The sequence below is a fragment of the Clavelina lepadiformis genome, chromosome 7 (assembly GCF_947623445.1).
Source record: "Clavelina lepadiformis chromosome 7, kaClaLepa1.1, whole genome shotgun sequence".
Lineage (NCBI taxonomy): Eukaryota > Metazoa > Chordata > Ascidiacea > Aplousobranchia > Clavelinidae > Clavelina > Clavelina lepadiformis.
Window position 1 is genome coordinate 1,728,109 of NC_135246.1, and position 20,845 is coordinate 1,748,953.

Genomic DNA, 20,845 nt, shown 5'->3' on the forward strand with positions numbered 1-20,845 from the left:
TTGTTCAACAACTCCAGCTTCCAAGTAACTGGATTACAGGCGCGCGCCACAACGCCCGGCGTGCCTACAGCCACTAAATGGAGCGTATAAACATCAAATTATTTTTGGAACGTCGAGATTTGATTTCCATATACGAAACAAATAAATCCCAATTTGGTTCTTTGAAAACTGCCTCAATGTTTACAAATATACATTGTGTGAATAAACCAATGTTTTGCGTTTATACTGCGAATGGATACATTCGAAATCGAGCACGGCAGGACTCGAACCTGCAATCTTCTGATCCGAAGTCAGACGCGTTTTCCATTACGCTACGTGCCCTGTTAAAGTAAAGTATTCAACGTAACTTACATCAATACGAGATTGGTGTAATCTGAATCCGTTTGTGCAGCATCTCGTTCACAAGGCAAATCCTTACAAGTAAAGGACTGACCTGAAAATTTCGTTAAATGCGTGAAAGATCATCCTGCACCAGCTATTTGCAAAAGTGCTCTTGAGTTCTGCTTAAACTAACAATTTCACCACATGGAAGAGATTGCCCGTGTCCGTCAAATATAAACTTCAATGTCTCAAATCCTTTCTCGGTAAATGAAACTGGAAGATATTTGGATTTTAAAACTAAGCAAAGGTTTCTCAATAGTTTTAATTGTCTACGGATTCGTAGAAAGTTTGAACGAGCACGCCAGGATTCGAACCTGGAAACTTCTGATCCGTAGTCAGACGCGTTATCCATTGCGCCACGCACCCACAAGCTTTTACAAATATAGATTTCGTAATGCGATTTAAATGAATTTACCTCAGTTAAAATTTTAAAACTTTAAATGCATTTGTACATACCAAAACTTTGGTTACGTCAAGGTGCTTGTTTTAGGAGATGTACGGTGTATATTTGAAAAAGGGGCAAGAGTCTGATTTTATGACCTAATGTGTAGTAAAATTACCAAGAATACAGTCGCGATTACTTTTTGCATACAAAGTATAGGTATGCCTGCGACTACACCATACTGGTATACGACAGATTTCACATACCTCTATCTCCCGCTGTATATAGGATTAATATATAGATTGCATATTTTGACCTTAAGGGGGCGTCAAACACCAAAAACTAAGATCTTTATGAATTTGTTGTACTCCTACGTAGGGCTTTAAAATAGCACTTTAGGCCAATCGAAAAACAGCATGTTTTCAATCCTGGGAACTACCCTTGCAGTTGTCGTGCTTCAATGTCCCAGGTCGCGTGCAGAATTAGGCTAAAAAGTAGTATGAAAGTAGCCAAGATCGATTTTTAGACCATAATTTTAGTGTTTATTTTGCGTCTTTGTAAAAAACGTTTGAATCATGTTTTTTGATGGCTTTTTATGGAATGATATTGTAGTTCAAAGCATACTAAATTGCCATGCAAAATTTCAGAGAGCCCCATAAAAGATTTTTTGAGCAAACAGTCTTTCAGTAAAATCACTGTATAAAAATACAAACAAAGATTTTATGGCATTTTTGGTGTTTAGCCCCTCCTGAAATACAAATTTTCTTCTTACTCATGCCAAATTTTACGTACGTCTTGAAGGCGATCTTAAAATTTGAAACAATTCATTTTCTAGGATAATTCCAAGGCCAAAACAAAAAATCGACCATATTGCCCCTGATTGGCTAAAACATATTTTAAAAGCCTTACGTAAGAGTCTAACAAACTCAGAAAAGTTTAAGTTTTTCACAGATACGTTTCTTTCATACATAGCACTCGTAATATTATCTTTACGCGATGAGAACCTTTTCGTTCATTTACAGAACCACTGTTTTTATGTAAATATTTGAAGTTTCTTTTTTACACATTAAAACAAGTTTTACGGGCCAATGTGTGTACAAATTAATTAAGTCTGCAATGTACCATGCACGAAACAGGAAGCTTTTAGCAAAAAAGAGTTGAGTCCAACTATATTAACCGGGCTACGACACTCGGCCTATTCACGGGTGCTGTCCCGCTACTGGTCAACGCGGGAACTTTTGGCTGCTCCCTTTCGGACCTGACCCGGTTCGATCCTCCTTAGACAACCTGGACACCTTAAGTTTCCATAAGACGACCATATTGACGCTGAGCTTAGCGCGGACACCTGCTCGACATAGGTCCAAGTACCGCACATTTCCCAGTTTCAAGTTGTTCAACAACTCCAGCTTCCAAGTAACTGGATTACAGGCGCGCGCCACAACGCCCGGCGAGCCTACAGCCACTAAATGGAGCGTATAAACATCAAATTATTTTTGGAACGTCGAGATTTCATTTCCATATACGAAACAAATAAATCCCAATTTGGTTCTTTGAAAACTGCCTCAATGTTTACAAATATACATTGTGTGAATAAACCAATGTTTTGCGTTTATACTGCGAATGGATACATTCGAAATCGTGCACGGCAGGACTCGAACCTGCAATCTTCTGATCTGAAGTCAGACGCGTTATACATTAAGCTACGTGCCCTGTTAAAGAAAAGTATTCAACGTAACTTACATCAATACGAGATTGGTGTAATCTGAATCCGTTTGTGCAGCATCTCGTTCACATGGCAAATCGTTACAAGTAAAGGACTGACCTGAAAATTTCGTTAAATGCGTGAAAGATCATCCTGCACCAGCTATTTGCAAAAGTGCTCTTGAGTTCTGCTTAAACTAACAATTTCACCACATGGAAGAGATTGCCCGTGTCCGTCAAGTATAAACTTCATATGTCTCAAATCCTTTCTCGGTAAATGAAACTGGAAGATATTTGGATTTTAAAACTAAGCAAAGGTTTCTCAATAGTTTTGATTGTCTACGGATTCGTAGAAAGTTTGAACGAGCACGCCAGGATTCGAACCTGGAAACTTCTGATCCGTAGTCAGACGCGTTATCCATTGCGCCACGCACCCACAAGCTTTTACAAATATAGATTTCGTAATGCGATTTAAATGAATTTACCTCAGTTAAAATTTTAAAACTTTAAATGCATTTGTACATACCAAAACTTTGGTTACGTCAAGGTGCTTGTTTTAGGAGATGTACGGTGTATATTTGAAAAAGGGGCAAGAGTCTGATTTTATGACCTAATGTGTAGTAAAATTACCAAGAATACAGTCGCGATTACTTTTTGCATACAAAGAATAGGTATGCCTGCGACTACACCATACTGGTATACGACAGATTTCACATACCTCTATCTCCCGCTGTATATAGGATTAATATATAGATTGCATATTTTGACCTTAAGGGGGCGTCAAACACCAAAAACTAAGATCTTTATGAATTTGTTGTACTCCTACGTAGGGCTTTAAAATAGCACTTTAAGCCAATCGAAAAACAGCATGTTTTCAATCCTGGGAACTACCCTTGCAGTTGGCGTGCTTCAATGTCCCAGGTCGCGTGCAGAATTAGGCTAAAAAGTAGTATGAAAGTAGCCAAGATCGATTTTTAGACCAAAATTTTAGTGTTTATTTTGCGTCTTTGTAAAAAACGTTTGAATCATGATTTTTGATGGCTTTTTATGGAATGATATTGTAGTTCAAAGCATACTAAATTGCCATGCAAAATTTCAGAGAGCCCCATAAAAGATTTTTTGAGCAAACAGTCTTTCAGTAAAATCACTGTATAAAAATACAAACAAAGATTTTATGGCATTTTTGGTGTTTAGCCGCTCCTGAAATACAAATTTTCTTCTTACTCATGCCAAATTTTACGTACGTCTTGAAGGCGTTCTTAAAATTTGAAACAATTCATTTTCTAGGATAATTCCAAGGCCAAAACACAAAATCGACCATATTGCCCCTGATTGGCTGAAACATATTTTAAAAGCCTTACGTAAGAGTCTAACAAACTCAGAAAAGTTTAAGTTTTTCACAGATACGTTTCTTTCATACATAGCACTCGTAATATTATCTTTACGCGATGAGAACCTTTTCGTTCATTTACAGAACCACTGTTTTTATGTAAATATTTGAAGTTTCTTTTTTACACATTAAAACAAGTTTTACGGGCCAATGTGTGTACAAATTAATTAAGTCTGCAATGTACCATACACGAAACAAGAAGCTTTTAGCAAAAAAGAGTTGAGTCCAACTATATTAACCGGGCTACGACACTCGGCCTATTCACGGGTGCTGTCCCGCTACTGGTCAACGCGGGAACTTTTGGCTGCTCCCTTTCGGACCTGACCCGGTTCGTTCCTCCTTAGACAACCTGGACACCTTAAGTTTCCATAAGACGACCATATTGTCGCTGAGCTTAGCGCGGACACCTGCTCGACATAGGTCCAAGTACCGCACATTTCCCAGTTTCAAGTTGTTCAACAACTCCAGCTTCCAAGTAACTGGATTACAGGCGCGCGCCACAACGCCCGGCGAGCCTACAGCCACTAAATGGAGCGTATAAACATCAAATTATTTTTGGAACGTCGAGATTTCATTTCCATATACGAAACAAATAAATCCCAATTTGGTTCTTTGAAAACTGCCTCAATGTTTACAAATATACATTGTGTGAATAAACCAATGTTTTGCGTTTATACTGCGAATGGATACATTCGAAATCGTGCACGGCAGGACTCGAACCTGCAATCTTCTGATCTGAAGTCAGACGCGTTATACATTAAGCTACGTGCCCTGTTAAAGAAAAGTATTCAACGTAACTTACATCAATACGAGATTGGTGTAATCTGAATCCGTTTGTGCAGCATCTCGTTCACATGGCAAATCGTTACAAGTAAAGGACTGACCTGAAAATTTCGTTAAATGCGTGAAAGATCATCCTGCACCAGCTATTTGCAAAAGTGCTCTTGAGTTCTGCTTAAACTAACAATTTCACCACATGGAAGAGATTGCCCGTGTCCGTCAAGTATAAACTTCATATGTCTCAAATCCTTTCTCGGTAAATGAAACTGGAAGATATTTGGATTTTAAAACTAAGCAAAGGTTTCTCAATAGTTTTGATTGTCTACGGATTCGTAGAAAGTTTGAACGAGCACGCCAGGATTCGAACCTGGAAACTTCTGATCCGTAGTCAGACGCGTTATCCATTGCGCCACGCACCCACAAGCTTTTACAAATATAGATTTCGTAATGCGATTTAAATGAATTTACCTCAGTTAAAATTTTAAAACTTTAAATGCATTTGTACATACCAAAACTTTGGTTACGTCAAGGTGCTTGTTTTAGGAGATGTACGGTGTATATTTGAAAAAGGGGCAAGAGTCTGATTTTATGACCTAATGTGTAGTAAAATTACCAAGAATACAGTCGCGATTACTTTTTGCATACAAAGAATAGGTATGCCTGCGACTACACCATACTGGTATACGACAGATTTCACATACCTCTATCTCCCGCTGTATATAGGATTAATATATAGATTGCATATTTTGACCTTAAGGGGGCGTCAAACACCAAAAACTAAGATCTTTATGAATTTGTTGTACTCCTACGTAGGGCTTTAAAATAGCACTTTAAGCCAATCGAAAAACAGCATGTTTTCAATCCTGGGAACTACCCTTGCAGTTGGCGTGCTTCAATGTCCCAGGTCGCGTGCAGAATTAGGCTAAAAAGTAGTATGAAAGTAGCCAAGATCGATTTTTAGACCAAAATTTTAGTGTTTATTTTGCGTCTTTGTAAAAAACGTTTGAATCATGATTTTTGATGGCTTTTTATGGAATGATATTGTAGTTCAAAGCATACTAAATTGCCATGCAAAATTTCAGAGAGCCCCATAAAAGATTTTTTGAGCAAACAGTCTTTCAGTAAAATCACTGTATAAAAATACAAACAAAGATTTTATGGCATTTTTGGTGTTTAGCCGCTCCTGAAATACAAATTTTCTTCTTACTCATGCCAAATTTTACGTACGTCTTGAAGGCGTTCTTAAAATTTGAAACAATTCATTTTCTAGGATAATTCCAAGGCCAAAACACAAAATCGACCATATTGCCCCTGATTGGCTGAAACATATTTTAAAAGCCTTACGTAAGAGTCTAACAAACTCAGAAAAGTTTAAGTTTTTCACAGATACGTTTCTTTCATACATAGCACTCGTAATATTATCTTTACGCGATGAGAACCTTTTCGTTCATTTACAGAACCACTGTTTTTATGTAAATATTTGAAGTTTCTTTTTTACACATTAAAACAAGTTTTACGGGCCAATGTGTGTACAAATTAATTAAGTCTGCAATGTACCATACACGAAACAAGAAGCTTTTAGCAAAAAAGAGTTGAGTCCAACTATATTAACCGGGCTACGACACTCGGCCTATTCACGGGTGCTGTCCCGCTACTGGTCAACGCGGGAACTTTTGGCTGCTCCCTTTCGGACCTGACCCGGTTCGTTCCTCCTTAGACAACCTGGACACCTTAAGTTTCCATAAGACGACCATATTGTCGCTGAGCTTAGCGCGGACACCTGCTCGACATAGGTCCAAGTACCGCACATTTCCCAGTTTCAAGTTGTTCAACAACTCCAGCTTCCAAGTAACTGGATTACAGGCGCGCGCCACAACGCCCGGCGTGCCTACAGCCACTAAATGGAGCGTATAAACATCAAATTATTTTTGGAACGTCGAGATTTGATTTCCATATACGAAACAAATAAATCCCAATTTGGTTCTTTGAAAACTGCCTCAATGTTTACAAATATACATTGTGTGATTAAACCAATGTTTTGCGTTTATACTGCGAATGGATACATTCGAAATCGAGCACGGCAGGACTCGAACCTGCAATCTTCTGATCCGAAGTCAGACGCGTTATCCATTACGCTACGTGCCCTGTTAACGTAAAGTATTCAACGTAACTTACATCAATACGAGATTGGTGTAATCTGAATCCGTTTGTGCAGCATCTCGTTCACATGGCAAATCCTTACAAGTAAAGGACTGACATGAAAATTTCGTTAAATGCGTGAAAGATCATCCTGCACCAGCTATTTGCAAAAGTGCTCTTGAGTTCTGCTTAAACTAACAATTTCACCACATGGAAGAGATTGCCCGTGTCCGTCAAGTATAAACTTCATATGTCTCAAATCCTTTCTCGGTAAATGAAACTGGAAGATATTTGGATTTTAAAACTAAGCAAAGGTTTCTCAATAGTTTTGATTGTCTACGGATTCGTAGAAAGTTTGAACGAGCACGCCAGGATTCGAACCATGAAACTTCTGATCCGTAGTCAGACGCGTTATCCATTGCGCCACGCACCCACAAGCTTTTACAAATATCGATTTCGTAATGCGATTTAAATGAATTTACCTCAGTTAAAATTTTAAAACTTTAAATGCATTTGTACATACCAAAACTTTGGTTACGTCAAGGTGCTTGTTTTAGGAGATGTACGGTGTATATTTGAAGAAGGGGCAAGAGTCTGATTTTATGACCTAATGTGTAGTAAAATTACCAAGAATACAGTCGCGATTACTTTTTGCATACAAAGTATAGGTATGCCTGCGACTACACCATACTGGTATACGACAGATTTCACATACCTCTATCTCCCGCTGTATATAGGATTAATATATAGATTGCATATTTTGACCTTAAGGGGACGTCAAACACCAAAAACTAAGATCTTTATGAATTTGTTGTACTCCTACGTAGGGCTTTAAAATAGCACTTTAGGCCAATCGAAAAACAGCATGTTTTCAATCCTGGGAACTACCCTTGCAGTTGGCGTGCTTCAATGTCCCAGGTCGCGTGCAGAATTAGGCTAAAAAGTAGTATGAAAGTAGCCAAGATCGATTTTTAGACCAAAATTTTAGTGTTTATTTTGCGTCTTTGTAAAAAACGTTTGAATCATGTTTTTTGATGGCTTTTTATGGAATGATATTGTAGTTCAAAGCATATTAAATTGCCATGCAAAATTTCAGAAAGCCCCATAAAAGATTTTTTGAGCAAACAGTCTTTCAGTAAAATCACTGTATAAAAATACAAACAAAGATTTTATGGCATTTTTGGTGTTTAGCCCCTCCTGAAATACAAATTTTCTTCTTACTCATGCCAAATTTTACGTACGTCTTGAAGGCGATCTTAAAATTTGAAACAATTCATTTTCTAGGATAATTCCAAGGCCAAAACACAAAATCGACCATATTGCCCCTGATTGGCTAAAACATATTTTAAAAGCCTTACGTAAGAGTCTAACAAACTCAGAAAAGTTTAAGTTTTTCACAGATACGTTTCTTTCATACATAGCACTCGTAATATTATCTTTACGCGATGAGAACTATTTCGTTCATTTACAGAACCACTGTTTTTATGTAAATATTTGAAGTTTGTTTTTTACACATTAAAACAAGTTTTACGGCCCAATGTGTGTACAAATTAATTAAGTCTGCAATGTACCATGCACGAAATAGGAAGCTTTTAGCAAAAAAGAGTTGAGTCCAACTATATTAACCGGGCTACGACACTCGGCCTATTCACGGGTGCTGTCCCGCTACTGGTCAACGCGGGAACTTTTGGCTGCTCCCTTTCGGACCTGACCCGGTTCGTTCCTCCTTAGACAACCTGGACACCTTAAGTTTCCATAAGACGACCATATTGACGCTGAGCTTAGCGCGGATACCTGTTCGACATAGGTCCAAGTACCGCACATTTCCCAGTTTCAAGTTGTTCAACAACTCCAGCTTCCAAGTAACTGGATTACAGGCGCGCGCCACAACGCCCGGCGAGCCTACAGCCACTAAATGGAGCGTATAAACATCAAATTATTTTTGGAACGTCGAGATTTGATTTCCATATACGAAACAAATAAATCCCAATTTGGTTCTTTGAAAACTGCCTCAATGTTTACAAATATACATTGTGTGAATAAACCAATGTTTTGCGTTTATACTGCGAATGGATACATTCGAAATCGTGCACGGCAGGACTCGAACCTGCAATCTTCTGATCCGAAGTCAGACGCGTTATCCATTAAGCTACGTGCCCTGTTAAAGAAAAGTATTCAACGTAACTTACATCAATACGAGATTGGTGTAATCTGAATCCGTTTGTGCAGCATCTCGTTCACATGGCAAATCCTTACAAGTAAAGGACTGACCTGAAAATTTCGTTAAATGCGTGAAAGATCATCCTGCACCAGCTATTTGCAAAAGTGCTCTTGAGTTCTGCTTAAACTAACAATTTCACCACATGGAAGAGATTGCCCGTGTCCGTCAAGTATAAACTTCATATGTCTCAAATCCTTTCTCGGTAAATGAAACTGGAAGATATTTGGATTTTAAAACTAAGCAAAGGTTTCTCAATAGTTTTGATTGTCTACGGATTCGTAGAAAGTTTGAACGAGCACGCCAGGATTCGAACCTGGAAACTTCTGATCCGTAGTCAGACGCGTTATCCATTGCGCCACGCACCCACAAGCTTTTACAAATATAGATTTCGTAATGCGATTTAAATGAATTTACCTCAGTTAAAATTTTAAAACTTTAAATGCATTTGTACATACCAAAACTTTGGTTACGTCAAGGTGCTTGTTTTAGGAGATGTACGGTGTATATTTGAAGAAGGGGCAAGAGTCTGATTTTATGACCTAATGTGTAGTAAAATTACCAAGAATACAGTCGCGATTACTTTTTGCATACAAAGTATAGGTATGCCTGCGACTACACCATACTGGTATACGACAGATTTCACATACCTCTATCTCCCGCTGTATATAGGATTAATATATAGATTGCATATTTTGACCTTAAGGGGGCGTCAAACACCAAAAACTAAGATCTTTATGAATTTGTTGTACTCCTACGTAGGGCTTTAAAATAGCACTTTAGGCCAATCGAAAAACAGCATGTTTTCAATCCTGGGAACTACCCTTGCAGTTGGCGTGCTTCAATGTCCCAGGTCGCGTGCAGAATTAGGCTAAAAAGTAGTATGAAAGTAGCCAAGATCGATTTTTAGACCAAAATTTTAGTGTTTATTTTGCGTCTTTGTAAAAAACGTTTGAATCATGTTTTTTGATGGCTTTTTATGGAATGATATTGTAGTTCAAAGCATACTAAATTGCCATGCAAAATTTGAGAGAGCCCCATAAAAGATTTTTTGAGCAAACAGTCTTTCAGTAAAATCACTGTATAAAAATACAAACAAAGATTTTATGGCATTTTTGGTGTTTAGCCCCTCCTGAAATACAAATTTTCTTCTTACTCATGCCAAATTTTACGTACGTCTTGAAGGCGATCTTAAAATTTGAAACAATTCATTTTCTAGGATAATTCCAAGGCCAAAACACAAAATCGACCATATTGCCCCTGATTGGCTAAAACATATTTTAAAAGCCTTACGTAAGAGTCTAACAAACTCAGAAAAGTTTAAGTTTTTCACAGATACGTTTCTTTCATACATAGCACTCGTAATATTATCTTTACGCGATGAGAACCTTTTCGTTCATTTACAGAACCACTGTTTTTATGTAAATATTTGAAGTTTCTTTTTTACACATTAAAACAAGTTTTACGGGCCAATGTGTGTACAAATTAATTAAGTCTGCAATGTACCATGCACGAAACATTAAGCTTTTAGCAAAAATAAGTTGAGTCCAACTATATTTACCGGGCTACGACACTCGGCCTATTCACGGGTGCTGTCCCGCTACTGGTCAACGCGGGAACTTTTGGCTGCTCCCTTTCGGACCTGACCCGGTTCGATCCTCCTTAGACAACCTGGACACCTTAAGTTTCCATAAGACGACCATATTGACGCTGAGCTTAGCGCGGATACCTGCTCGACATAGGTCCAAGTACCGCACATTTCCCAGTTTCAAGTTGTTCAACAACTCCAGCTTCCAAGTAACTGGATTACAGGCGCACGCCACAACGCCCGGCGAACCTACAGCCACTAAATGGAGCGTATAAACATCAAATTATTTTTGGAACGTCGAGATTTGATTTCCATATACGAAACAAATAAATCCCAATTTGGTTCTTTGAAAACTGCCTCAATGTTTACAAATATACATTGTGTGAATAAACCAATGTTTTGCGTTTATACTGCGAATGGATACATTTGAAATCGAGCACGGCAGGACTCGAACCTGCAATCTTCTGATCCGAAGTCAGACGCGTTATCCATTAAACTACGTGCCCTGTTAAAGAAAAGTATTCAACGTAACTTACATCAATACGAGATTGGTGTAATCTGAATCCGTTTGTGCAGCATCTCGTTCACATGGCAAATCCTTACAAGTAAAGGACTGACCTGAAAATTTCGTTAAATGCGTGAAAGATCATCCTGCACCAGCTATTTGCAAAAGTGCTCTTGAGTTCTGCTTAAACTAACAATTTCACCACATGGAAGAGATTGCCCGTGTCCGTCAAGTATAAACTTCATATGTCTCAAATCCTTTCTCGGTAAATGAAACTGGAAGATATTTGGATTTTAAAACTAAGCAAAGGTTTCTCAATAGTTTTGATTGTCTACGGATTCGTAGAAAGTTTGAACGAGCACGCCAAGATTCGAACCTGGAATCTTCTGATCCGTAGTCAGACGCGTTATCCATTGCGCCACGCACCCACAAGCTTTTACAAATATAGATTTCGTAATGCGATTTAAATTAATTTACCTCAGTTAAAATTTTAAAACTTTAAATGCATTTGCACATACCAAAACTTTGGTTACGTCAAGGTGCTTGTTTTAGGAGATGTACGGTGTATATTTGAAGAAGGGGCAAGAGTCTGATTTTATGACCTAATGTGTAGTAAAATTACCAAGAATACAGTCGCGATTACTTTTTGCATACAAAGTATAGGTATGCCTGCGACTACACCATACTGGTATACGACAGATTTCACATACCTCTATCTCCCGCTGTATATAGGATTAATATATAGATTGCATATTTTGACCTTAAGGGGGCGTCAAACACCAAAAACTAAGATCTTTATGAATTTGTTGTACTCCTACGTAGGGCTTTAAAATAGCACTTTAGGCCAATCGAAAAACAGCATGTTTTCAATCCTGGGAACTACCCTTGCAGTTGTCGTGCTTCAATGTCCCAGGTCGCGTGCAGAATTAGGCTAAAAAGTAGTATGAAAGTAGCCAAGATCGATTTTTAGACCAAAATTTTAGTGTTTATTTTGCGTCTTTGTAAAAAACGTTTGAATCATGTTTTTTGATGGCTTTTTATGGAATGATATTGTAGTTCAAAGCATACTAAATTGCCATGCAAAATTTCAGAGAGCCCCATAAAAGATTTTTTGAGCAAACAGTCTTTCAGTAAAATCACTGTATAAAAATACAAACAAAGATTTTATGGCATTTTTGGTGTTTAGCCCCTCCTGAAATACAAATTTTCTTCTTACTCATGCCAAATTTTACGTACGTCTTGAAGGCGATCTTAAAATTTGAAACAATTCATTTTCTAGGATAATTCCAAGGCCAAAACACAAAATCGACCATATTGCCCCTGATTGGCTAAAACATATTTTAAAAGCCTTACGTAAGAGTCTAACAAACTCAGAAAAGTTTAAGTTTTTCACAGATACGTTTCTTTCATACATAGCACTCGTAATATTATCTTTACGCGATGAGAACCTTTTCGTTCATTTACAGAACCACTGTTTTTATGTAAATATTTGAAGTTTCTTTTTTACACATTAAAACAAGTTTTACGGCCCAATGTGTGTACAAATTAATTAAGTCTGCAATGTACCATGCACGAAACAGGAAGCTTTTAGCAAAAAAGAGTTGAGTCCAACTATATTAACCGGGCTACGACACTCGGCCTATTCACGGGTGCTGTCCCGCTACTGGTCAACGCGAGAACTTTTAACTGCTCCCTTTCGGACCTGACCCGGTTCGTTCCTCCTTAGACAACCTGGACACCTTACGTTCCCATAAGACGACCATATTGACGCTGAGCTTAGCGCGGACACCTGCTCGACATAGGTCCAAGTACCGCACATTTCCCAGTTTCAAGTTGTTCAACAACTCCAGCTTCCAAGTAACTGGATTACAGGCGCGCGCCACAACGCCCGGCGAGCCTACAGCCACTAAATGGAGCGTATAAACATCAAATTATTTTTGGAACGTCGAGATTTGATTTCCATATACGAAACAAATAAATCCCAATTTGGTTCTTTGAAAACTGCCTCAATGTTTACAAATATACATTGTGTGAATAAACCAATGTTTTGCGTTTATTCTGCGAATGGATACATTCGAAATCGAGCACGGCAGGACTCGAACCTGCAATCTTCTGATCCGAAGTCAGACGCGTTATCCATTACGCTACGTGCCCTGTTAAAGAAAAGTATTCAATGTAACTTACATCAATACGAGATTGGTGTAATCTGAATCAGTTTGTGCAGCATCTCGTTCACATGGCAAATCCTTACAAGTAAAGGACTGACCTGAAAATTTCGTTAAATGCGTGAAAGATCATCCTGCACCAGCTATTTGCAAAAGTGCTCTTGAGTTCTGCTTAAACTAACAATTTCACCACATGGAAGAGATTGCCCGTGTCCGTCAAGTATAAACTTCATATGTCTCAAATCCTTTCTCGGTAAATGAAACTGGAAGATATTTGGATTTTAAAACTAAGCAAAGGTTTCTCAATAGTTTTGATTGTCTACGGATTCGTAGAAAGTTTGAACGAGCACGCCAGGATTCGAACCTGGAAACTTCTGATCCGTAGTCAGACGCGTTATCCATTGCGCCACGCACCCACAAGCTTTTACAAATATCGATTTCGTAATGCGATTTAAATGAATTTACCTCAGTTAAAATTTTAAAACTTTAAATGCATTTGTACATACCAAAACTTTGGTTACGTCAAGGTGCTTGTTTTAGGAGATGTACGGTGTATATTTGAAGAAGGGGCAAGAGTCTGATTTTATGACCTAATGTGTAGTAAAATTACCAAGAATACAGTCGCGATTACTTTTTGCATACAAAGTATAGGTATGCCTGCGACTACACCATACTGGTATACGACAGATTTCACATACCTCTATCTCCCGCTGTATATAGGATTAATATATAGATTGCATATTTTGACCTTAAGGGGGCGTCAAACACCAAAAACTAAGATCTTTATGAATTTGTTGTACTCCTACGTAGGGCTTTAAAATAGCACTTTAGGCCAATCGAAAAACAGCATGTTTTCAATCCTGGGAACTACCCTTGCAGTTGTCGTGCTTCAATGTCCCAGGTCGCGTGCAGAATTAGGCTAAAAAGTAGTATGAAAGTAGCCAAGATCGATTTTTAGACCAAAATTTTAGTGTTTATTTTGCGTCTTTGTAAAAAACGTTTGAATCATGTTTTTTGATGGCTTTTTATGGAATGATGTTGTAGTTCAAAGCATACTAAATTGCCATGCAAAATTTCAGAGACCCCCATAAAAGATTTTTTGAGCAAACAGTCTTTCAGTAAAATCACTGTATAAAAATACAAACAAAGATTTTATGGCATTTTTGGTGTTTAGACCCTCCTGAAATACAAATTTTCTTCTTACTCATGCCAAATTTTACGTACGTCTTGAAGGCGATCTTAAAATTTGAAACAATTCATTTTCTAGGATAATTCCAAGGCCAAAACACAAAATCGACCATATTGCCCCTGATTGGCTAAAACATATTTTAAAAGCCTTACGTAAGAGTCTAACAAACTCAGAAAAGTTTAAGTTTTTCAAAGATACGTTTCTTTCATACATAGCACTCGTAATATTATCTTTACGCGATGAGAACCTTTTCGTTCATTTACAGAACCACTGTTTTTATGTAAATATTTGAAGTTTCTTTTTTACACATTAAAACAAGTTTTACGGCCCAATGTGTGTACAAATTAATTAAGTCTGCAATGTACCATGCACGAAACAGGAAGCTTTTAGCAAAAAAGAGTTGAGTCCAACTATATTAACCGGGCTACGACACTCGGCCTATTCACGGGTGCTGTCCCGCTACTGGTCAACGCGAGAACTTTTGGCTGCTCCCTTTCGGACCTGACCCGGTTCGTTCCTCCTTAGACAACCTGGACACCTTAAGTTTCCATAAGACGACCATATTGACGCTGAGCTTAGCGCGGACACCTGCTCGACATAGGTCCAAGTACCGCACATTTCCCAGTTTCAAGTTGTTCAACAACTCCAGCTTCCAAGTAACTGGATTACAGGCGCGCGCCACAACGCCCGGCGAGCCTACAGCCACTAAATGGAGCGTATAAACATCAAATTATTTTTGGAACGTCGAGATTTGATTTCCATATACGAAACAAATAAATCCCAATTTGGTTCTTTGAAAACTGCCTCAATGTTTACAAATATACATTGTGTGAATAAACCAATGTTTTGCGTTTATACTGCGAATGGATACATTCGAAATCGAGCACGGCAGGACTCGAACCTGCAATCTTCTGATCCGAAGTCAGACGCGTTATCCATTACGCTACGTGCCCTATTAAAGAAAAGTATTCAACGTAACTTACATCAATACGAGATTGGTGTAATCTGAATCCGTTTGTGCAGCATCTCGTTCACATGGCAAATCCTTACAAGTAAAGGACTGACCTGAAAATTTCGTTAAATGCGTGAAAGATCATCCTGCACCAGCTATTTGCAAAAGTGCTCATGAGTTCTGCTTAAACTAACAATTTCACCACATGGAAGAGATTGCCCGTGTCCGTCAAGTATAAACTTCATATGTCTCAAATCCTTTCTCGGTAAATGAAACTGGAAGATATTTGGATTTTAAAACTAAGCAAAGGTTTCTCAATAGTTTTGATTGTCTACGGATTCGTAGAAAGTTTGAACGAGCACGCCAGGATTCGAACCTGGAAACTTCTGATCCGTAGTCAGACGCGTTATCCATTGCGCCACGCACCCACAAGCTTTTACAAATATCGATTTCGTAATGCGATTTAAATGAATTTACCTCAGTTAAAATTTTAAAACTTTAAATGCATTTGTACATACCAAAACTTTGGTTACGTCAAGGTGCTTGTTTTAGGAGATGTACGGTGTATATTTGAAGAAGGGGCAAGAGTCTGATTTTATGACCTAATGTGTAGTAAAATTACCAAGAATACAGTCGCGATTACTTTTTGCATACAAAGTATAGGTATGCCTGCGACTACACCATACTGGTATACGACAGATTTCACATACCTCTATCTCCCGCTGTATATAGGATTAATATATAGATTGCATATTTTGACCTTAAAGGGGCGTCAAACACCAAAAACTAAGATCTTTATGAATTTGTTGTACTCCTACGTAGGGCTTTAAAATAGCACTTTAGGCCAATCGAAAAACAGCATGTTTTCAATCCTGGGAACTACCCTTGCAGTTGTTGTGCTTCAATGTCCCAGGTCGCGTGCAGAATTAGGCTAAAAAGTAGTATGAAAGTAGCCAAGATCGATTTTTAGACCAAAATTTTAGTGTTTATTTTGCGTCTTTGTAAAAAACGTTTGAATCATGTTTTTTGATGGCTTTTTATGGAATGATGTTGTAGTTCAAAGCATACTAAATTGCCATGCAAAATTTCAGAGACCCCCATAAAAGATTTTTTGAGAAAACAGTCTTTCAGTAAAATCACTGTATAAAAATACAAACAAAGATTTTATGGCATTTTTGGTGTTTAGCCCCTCCTGAAATACAAATTTTCTTCTTACTCATGCCAAATTTTACGTACGTCTTGAAGGCGATCTTAAAATTTGAAACAATTCATTTTCTAGGATAATTCCAAGGCCAAAACAAAAAATCGACCATATTGCCCCTGATTGGCTAAAACATATTTTAAAAGCCTTACGTAAGAGTCTAACAAACTCAGAAAAGTTTAAGTTTTTCACAGATACGTTTCTTTCATACATAGCACTCGTAATATTATCTTTACGCGATGAGAACCTTTTCGTTCATTTACAGAACCACTGTTTTTATGTAAATATTTGAAGTTTCTTTTTTACACATTAAAACAAGTTTTACGGCCCAATGTGTGTACAAATTAATTAAGTCTGCAATGTACCATGCACGAAACAGGAAGCTTTTAGCAAAAAAGAGTTGAGTCCAACTATATTAACCGGGCTACGACACTCGGCCTATTCACGGGTGCTGTCCCGCTACTGGTCAACGCGAGAACTTTTAACTGCTCCCTTTCGGACCTGACCCGGTTCGTTCCTCCTTAGACAACCTGGACACCTTACGTTCCCATAAGACGACCATATTGACGCTGAGCTTAGCGCGGACACCTGCTCGACATAGGTCCAAGTACCGCACATTTCCCAGTTTCAAGTTGTTCAACAACTCCAGCTTCCAAGTAACTGGATTACAGGCGCGCGCCACAACGCCCGGCGAGCCTACAGCCACTAAATGGAGCGTATAAACATCAAATTATTTTTGGAACGTCGAGATTTGATTTCCATATACGAAACAAATAAATCCCAATTTGGTTCTTTGAAAACTGCCTCAATGTTTACAAATATACATTGTGTGAATAAACCAATGTTTTGCGTTTATTCTGCGAATGGATACATTCGAAATCGAGCACGGCAGGACTCGAACCTGCAATCTTCTGATCCGAAGTCAGACGCGTTATCCATTACGCTACGTGCCCTGTTAAAGAAAAGTATTCAACGTAACTTACATCAATACGAGATTGGTGTAATCTGAATCAGTTTGTGCAGCATCTCGTTCACATGGCAAATCCTTACAAGTAAAGGACTGACCTGAAAATTTCGTTAAATGCGTGAAAGATCATCCTGCACCAGCTATTTGCAAAAGTGCTCTTGAGTTCTGCTTAAACTAACAATTTCACCACATGGAAGAGATTGCCCGTGTCCGTCAAGTATAAACTTCATATGTCTCAAATCCTTTCTCGGTAAATGAAACTGGAAGATATTTGGATTTTAAAACTAAGCAAAGGTTTCTCAATAGTTTTGATTGTCTACGGATTCGTAGAAAGTTTGAACGAGCACGCCAGGATTCGAACCTGGAAACTTCTGATCCGTAGTCAGACGCGTTATCCATTGCGCCACGCACCCACAAGCTTTTACAAATATCGATTTCGTAATGCGATTTAAATGAATTTACCTCAGTTAAAATTTTAAAACTTTAAATGCATTTGTACATACCAAAACTTTGGTTACGTCAAGGTGCTTGTTTTAGGAGATGTACGGTGTATATTTGAAGAAGGGGCAAGAGTCTGATTTTATGACCTAATGTGTAGTAAAATTACCAAGAATACAGTCGCGATTACTTTTTGCATACAAAGTATAGGTATGCCTGCGACTACACCATACTGGTATACGACAGATTTCACATACCTCTATCTCCCGCTGTATATAGGATTAATATATAGATTGCATATTTTGACCTTAAGGGGGCGTCAAACACCAAAAACTAAGATCTTTATGAATTTGTTGTACTCCTACGTAGGGCTTTAAAATAGCACTTTAGGCCAATCGAAAAACAGCATGTTTTCAATCCTGGGAACTACCCTTGCAGTTGTCGTGCTTCAATGTCCCAGGTCGCGTGCAGAATTAGGCTAAAAAGTAGTATGAAAGTAGCCAAGATCGATTTTTAGACCAAAATTTTAGTGTTTATTTTGCGTCTTTGTAAAAAACGTTTGAATCATGTTTTTTGATGGCTTTTTATGGAATGATAGTTCAAAGCATACTAAATTGCCATGCAAAATTTCAGAGAGCCCCATAAAAGATTTTTTGAGCAAACAGTCTTTCAGTAAAATCACTGTATAAAAATACAAACAAAGATTTTATGGCATTTTTGGTGTTTAGCCCCTCCTGAAATACAAATTTTCTTCTTACTCATGCCAAATTTTACGTACGTCTTGAAGGCGATCTTAAAATTTGAAACAATTCATTTTCTAGGATAATTCCAAGGCCAAAACACAAAATCGACCATATTGCCCCTGATTGGCTAAAACATATTTTAAAAGCCTTACGTAAGAGTCTAACAAACTCAGAAAAGTTTAAGTTTTTCAAAGATACGTTTCTTTCATACATAGCACTCGTAATATTATCTTTACGCGATGAGAACCTTTTCGTTCATTTACAGAACCACTGTTTTTATGTAAATATTTGAAGTTTCTTTTTTACACATTAAAACAAGTTTTACGGCCCAATGTGTGTACAAATTAATTAAGTCTGCAATGTACCATGCACGAAACAGGAAGCTTTTAGCAAAAAAGAGTTGAGTCCAACTATATTAACCGGGCTACGACACTCGGCCTATTCACGGGTGCTGTCCCGCTACTGGTCAACGCGAGAACTTTTGGCTGCTCCCTTTCGGACCTGACCCGGTTCGTTCCTCCTTAGACAACCTGGACACCTTAAGTTTCCATAAGACGACCATATTGACGCTGAGCTTAGCGCGGACACCTGCTCGACATAGGTCCAAGTACCGCACATTTCCCAGTTTCAAGTTGTTCAACAACTCCAGCTTCCAAGTAACTGGATTACAGGCGCGCGCCACAACGCCCGGCGAGCCTACAGCCACTAAATGGAGCGTATAAACATCAAATTATTTTTGGAACGTCGAGATTTGATTTCCATATACGAAACAAATACATCCCAATTTGGTTCTTTGAAAACTGCCTCAATGTTTACAAATATACATTGTGTGAATAAACCAATGTTTTGCGTTTATACTGCGAATGGATACATTCGAAATCGAGCACGGCAGGACTCGAACCTGCAATCTTCTGATCCGAAGTCAGACGCGTTATCCATTACGCTACGTGCCCTATTAAAGAAAAGTATTCAACGTAACTTACATCAATACGAGATTGGTGTAATCTGAATCCGTTTGTGCAGCATCTCGTTCACATGGCAAATCCTTACAAGTAAAGGACTGACCTGAAAATTTCGTTAAATGCGTGAAAGATCATCCTGCACCAGCTATTTGCAAAAGTGCTCATGAGTTCTGCTTAAACTAACAATTTCACCACATGGAAGAGATTGCCCGTGTCCGTCAAGTATAAACGTCAATTTCTCAAATCCTTTCTCGGTAAATGAAACTGGAAGATATTTGGATTTTAAAACTAAGCAAAGGTTTCTCAATAGTTTTGATTGTTTACGGATTCGTAGAAAGTTGAACGAGCACGCCAGGATTCGAACCTGGAAACTTCTGATCCGTAGTCAGACGCGTTATCCATTGCGCCACGCACCCACAAGCTTTTACAAATATCGATTTCGTAATGCGATTTAAATGAATTTACCTCAGTTAAAATTTTAAAACTTTAAATGCATTTGTACATACCAAAACTTTGGTTACGTCAAGGTGCTTGTTTTAGGAGATGTACGGTGTATATTTGAAGAAGGGGCAAGAGTCTGATTTTATGACCTAATGTGTAGTAAAATTACCAAGAATACAGTCGCGATTACTTTTTGCATACAAAGTATAGGTATGCCTGCGACTACACCATACTGGTATACGACAGATTTCACATACCTCTATCTCCCGCTGTATATAGGATTAATATATAGATTGCATATTTTGACCTTAAGGGGGCGTCAAACACCAAAAACTAAGATCTTTATGATTTTGTTGTACTCCTACGTAGGGCTTTAAAATAGCACTTTAGGCCAATCGAAAAACAGCATGTTTTCAATCCTGGGAACTACCCTTGCAGTTGGCGTGCTTCAATGTCCCAGGTCGCGTGCAGAATTAGGCTAAAAAGTAGTATGAAAGTAGCCAAGATCGATTTTTAGACCAAAATTTTAGTGTTTATTTTGCGTCTTTGTAAAAAACGTTTGAATCATGTTTTTTGATGGCTTTTTATGGAATGATATTGTAGTTCAAAGCATACTAAATTGCCATGCAAAATTTGAGAGAGCCCCATAAAAGATTTTTTGAGCAAACAGTCTTTCAGTAAAATCACTGTATAAAAATACAAA

General features: G+C 38.1%; 18 non-coding genes across 18 annotated transcripts; all 18 read right to left on the bottom strand.

Moving 5' to 3' along the window:
• Window positions 1-248: 248 nt before the first annotated feature.
• Window positions 249-321, bottom strand: Trnar-ucg (transfer RNA arginine (anticodon UCG)). The gene has a single exon. It is a non-coding gene; the product is annotated as a tRNA-Arg (tRNA).
• Window positions 322-674: 353 nt separating this feature from the next.
• Trnar-acg (transfer RNA arginine (anticodon ACG)) lies at window positions 675-747 on the bottom strand. The gene has a single exon. It is a non-coding gene; the product is annotated as a tRNA-Arg (tRNA).
• Window positions 748-2,827: 2,080 nt separating this feature from the next.
• Window positions 2,828-2,900, bottom strand: Trnar-acg (transfer RNA arginine (anticodon ACG)). Its single transcript has one exon. It is a non-coding gene; the product is annotated as a tRNA-Arg (tRNA).
• Window positions 2,901-4,980: 2,080 nt separating this feature from the next.
• Window positions 4,981-5,053, bottom strand: Trnar-acg (transfer RNA arginine (anticodon ACG)). The gene has a single exon. It is a non-coding gene; the product is annotated as a tRNA-Arg (tRNA).
• Window positions 5,054-6,706: 1,653 nt separating this feature from the next.
• Window positions 6,707-6,779, bottom strand: Trnar-ucg (transfer RNA arginine (anticodon UCG)). The gene has a single exon. It is a non-coding gene; the product is annotated as a tRNA-Arg (tRNA).
• Window positions 6,780-7,133: 354 nt separating this feature from the next.
• Trnar-acg (transfer RNA arginine (anticodon ACG)) lies at window positions 7,134-7,206 on the bottom strand. Its single transcript has one exon. It is a non-coding gene; the product is annotated as a tRNA-Arg (tRNA).
• A 1,653-nt stretch (window positions 7,207-8,859) lies between these two features.
• Trnar-ucg (transfer RNA arginine (anticodon UCG)) lies at window positions 8,860-8,932 on the bottom strand. Its single transcript has one exon. It is a non-coding gene; the product is annotated as a tRNA-Arg (tRNA).
• Window positions 8,933-9,286: 354 nt separating this feature from the next.
• Window positions 9,287-9,359, bottom strand: Trnar-acg (transfer RNA arginine (anticodon ACG)). Its single transcript has one exon. It is a non-coding gene; the product is annotated as a tRNA-Arg (tRNA).
• Window positions 9,360-11,012: 1,653 nt separating this feature from the next.
• Trnar-ucg (transfer RNA arginine (anticodon UCG)) lies at window positions 11,013-11,085 on the bottom strand. The gene has a single exon. It is a non-coding gene; the product is annotated as a tRNA-Arg (tRNA).
• A 354-nt stretch (window positions 11,086-11,439) lies between these two features.
• On the bottom strand, window positions 11,440-11,512 carry Trnar-acg (transfer RNA arginine (anticodon ACG)). The gene has a single exon. It is a non-coding gene; the product is annotated as a tRNA-Arg (tRNA).
• A 1,653-nt stretch (window positions 11,513-13,165) lies between these two features.
• On the bottom strand, window positions 13,166-13,238 carry Trnar-ucg (transfer RNA arginine (anticodon UCG)). Its single transcript has one exon. It is a non-coding gene; the product is annotated as a tRNA-Arg (tRNA).
• A 354-nt stretch (window positions 13,239-13,592) lies between these two features.
• Trnar-acg (transfer RNA arginine (anticodon ACG)) lies at window positions 13,593-13,665 on the bottom strand. The gene has a single exon. It is a non-coding gene; the product is annotated as a tRNA-Arg (tRNA).
• Window positions 13,666-15,318: 1,653 nt separating this feature from the next.
• Window positions 15,319-15,391, bottom strand: Trnar-ucg (transfer RNA arginine (anticodon UCG)). Its single transcript has one exon. It is a non-coding gene; the product is annotated as a tRNA-Arg (tRNA).
• Window positions 15,392-15,745: 354 nt separating this feature from the next.
• Window positions 15,746-15,818, bottom strand: Trnar-acg (transfer RNA arginine (anticodon ACG)). The gene has a single exon. It is a non-coding gene; the product is annotated as a tRNA-Arg (tRNA).
• Window positions 15,819-17,471: 1,653 nt separating this feature from the next.
• Window positions 17,472-17,544, bottom strand: Trnar-ucg (transfer RNA arginine (anticodon UCG)). The gene has a single exon. It is a non-coding gene; the product is annotated as a tRNA-Arg (tRNA).
• Window positions 17,545-17,898: 354 nt separating this feature from the next.
• On the bottom strand, window positions 17,899-17,971 carry Trnar-acg (transfer RNA arginine (anticodon ACG)). The gene has a single exon. It is a non-coding gene; the product is annotated as a tRNA-Arg (tRNA).
• A 1,648-nt stretch (window positions 17,972-19,619) lies between these two features.
• Window positions 19,620-19,692, bottom strand: Trnar-ucg (transfer RNA arginine (anticodon UCG)). The gene has a single exon. It is a non-coding gene; the product is annotated as a tRNA-Arg (tRNA).
• Window positions 19,693-20,044: 352 nt separating this feature from the next.
• On the bottom strand, window positions 20,045-20,117 carry Trnar-acg (transfer RNA arginine (anticodon ACG)). The gene has a single exon. It is a non-coding gene; the product is annotated as a tRNA-Arg (tRNA).
• Between the last annotated feature and the right edge of the window lie 728 nt (window positions 20,118-20,845).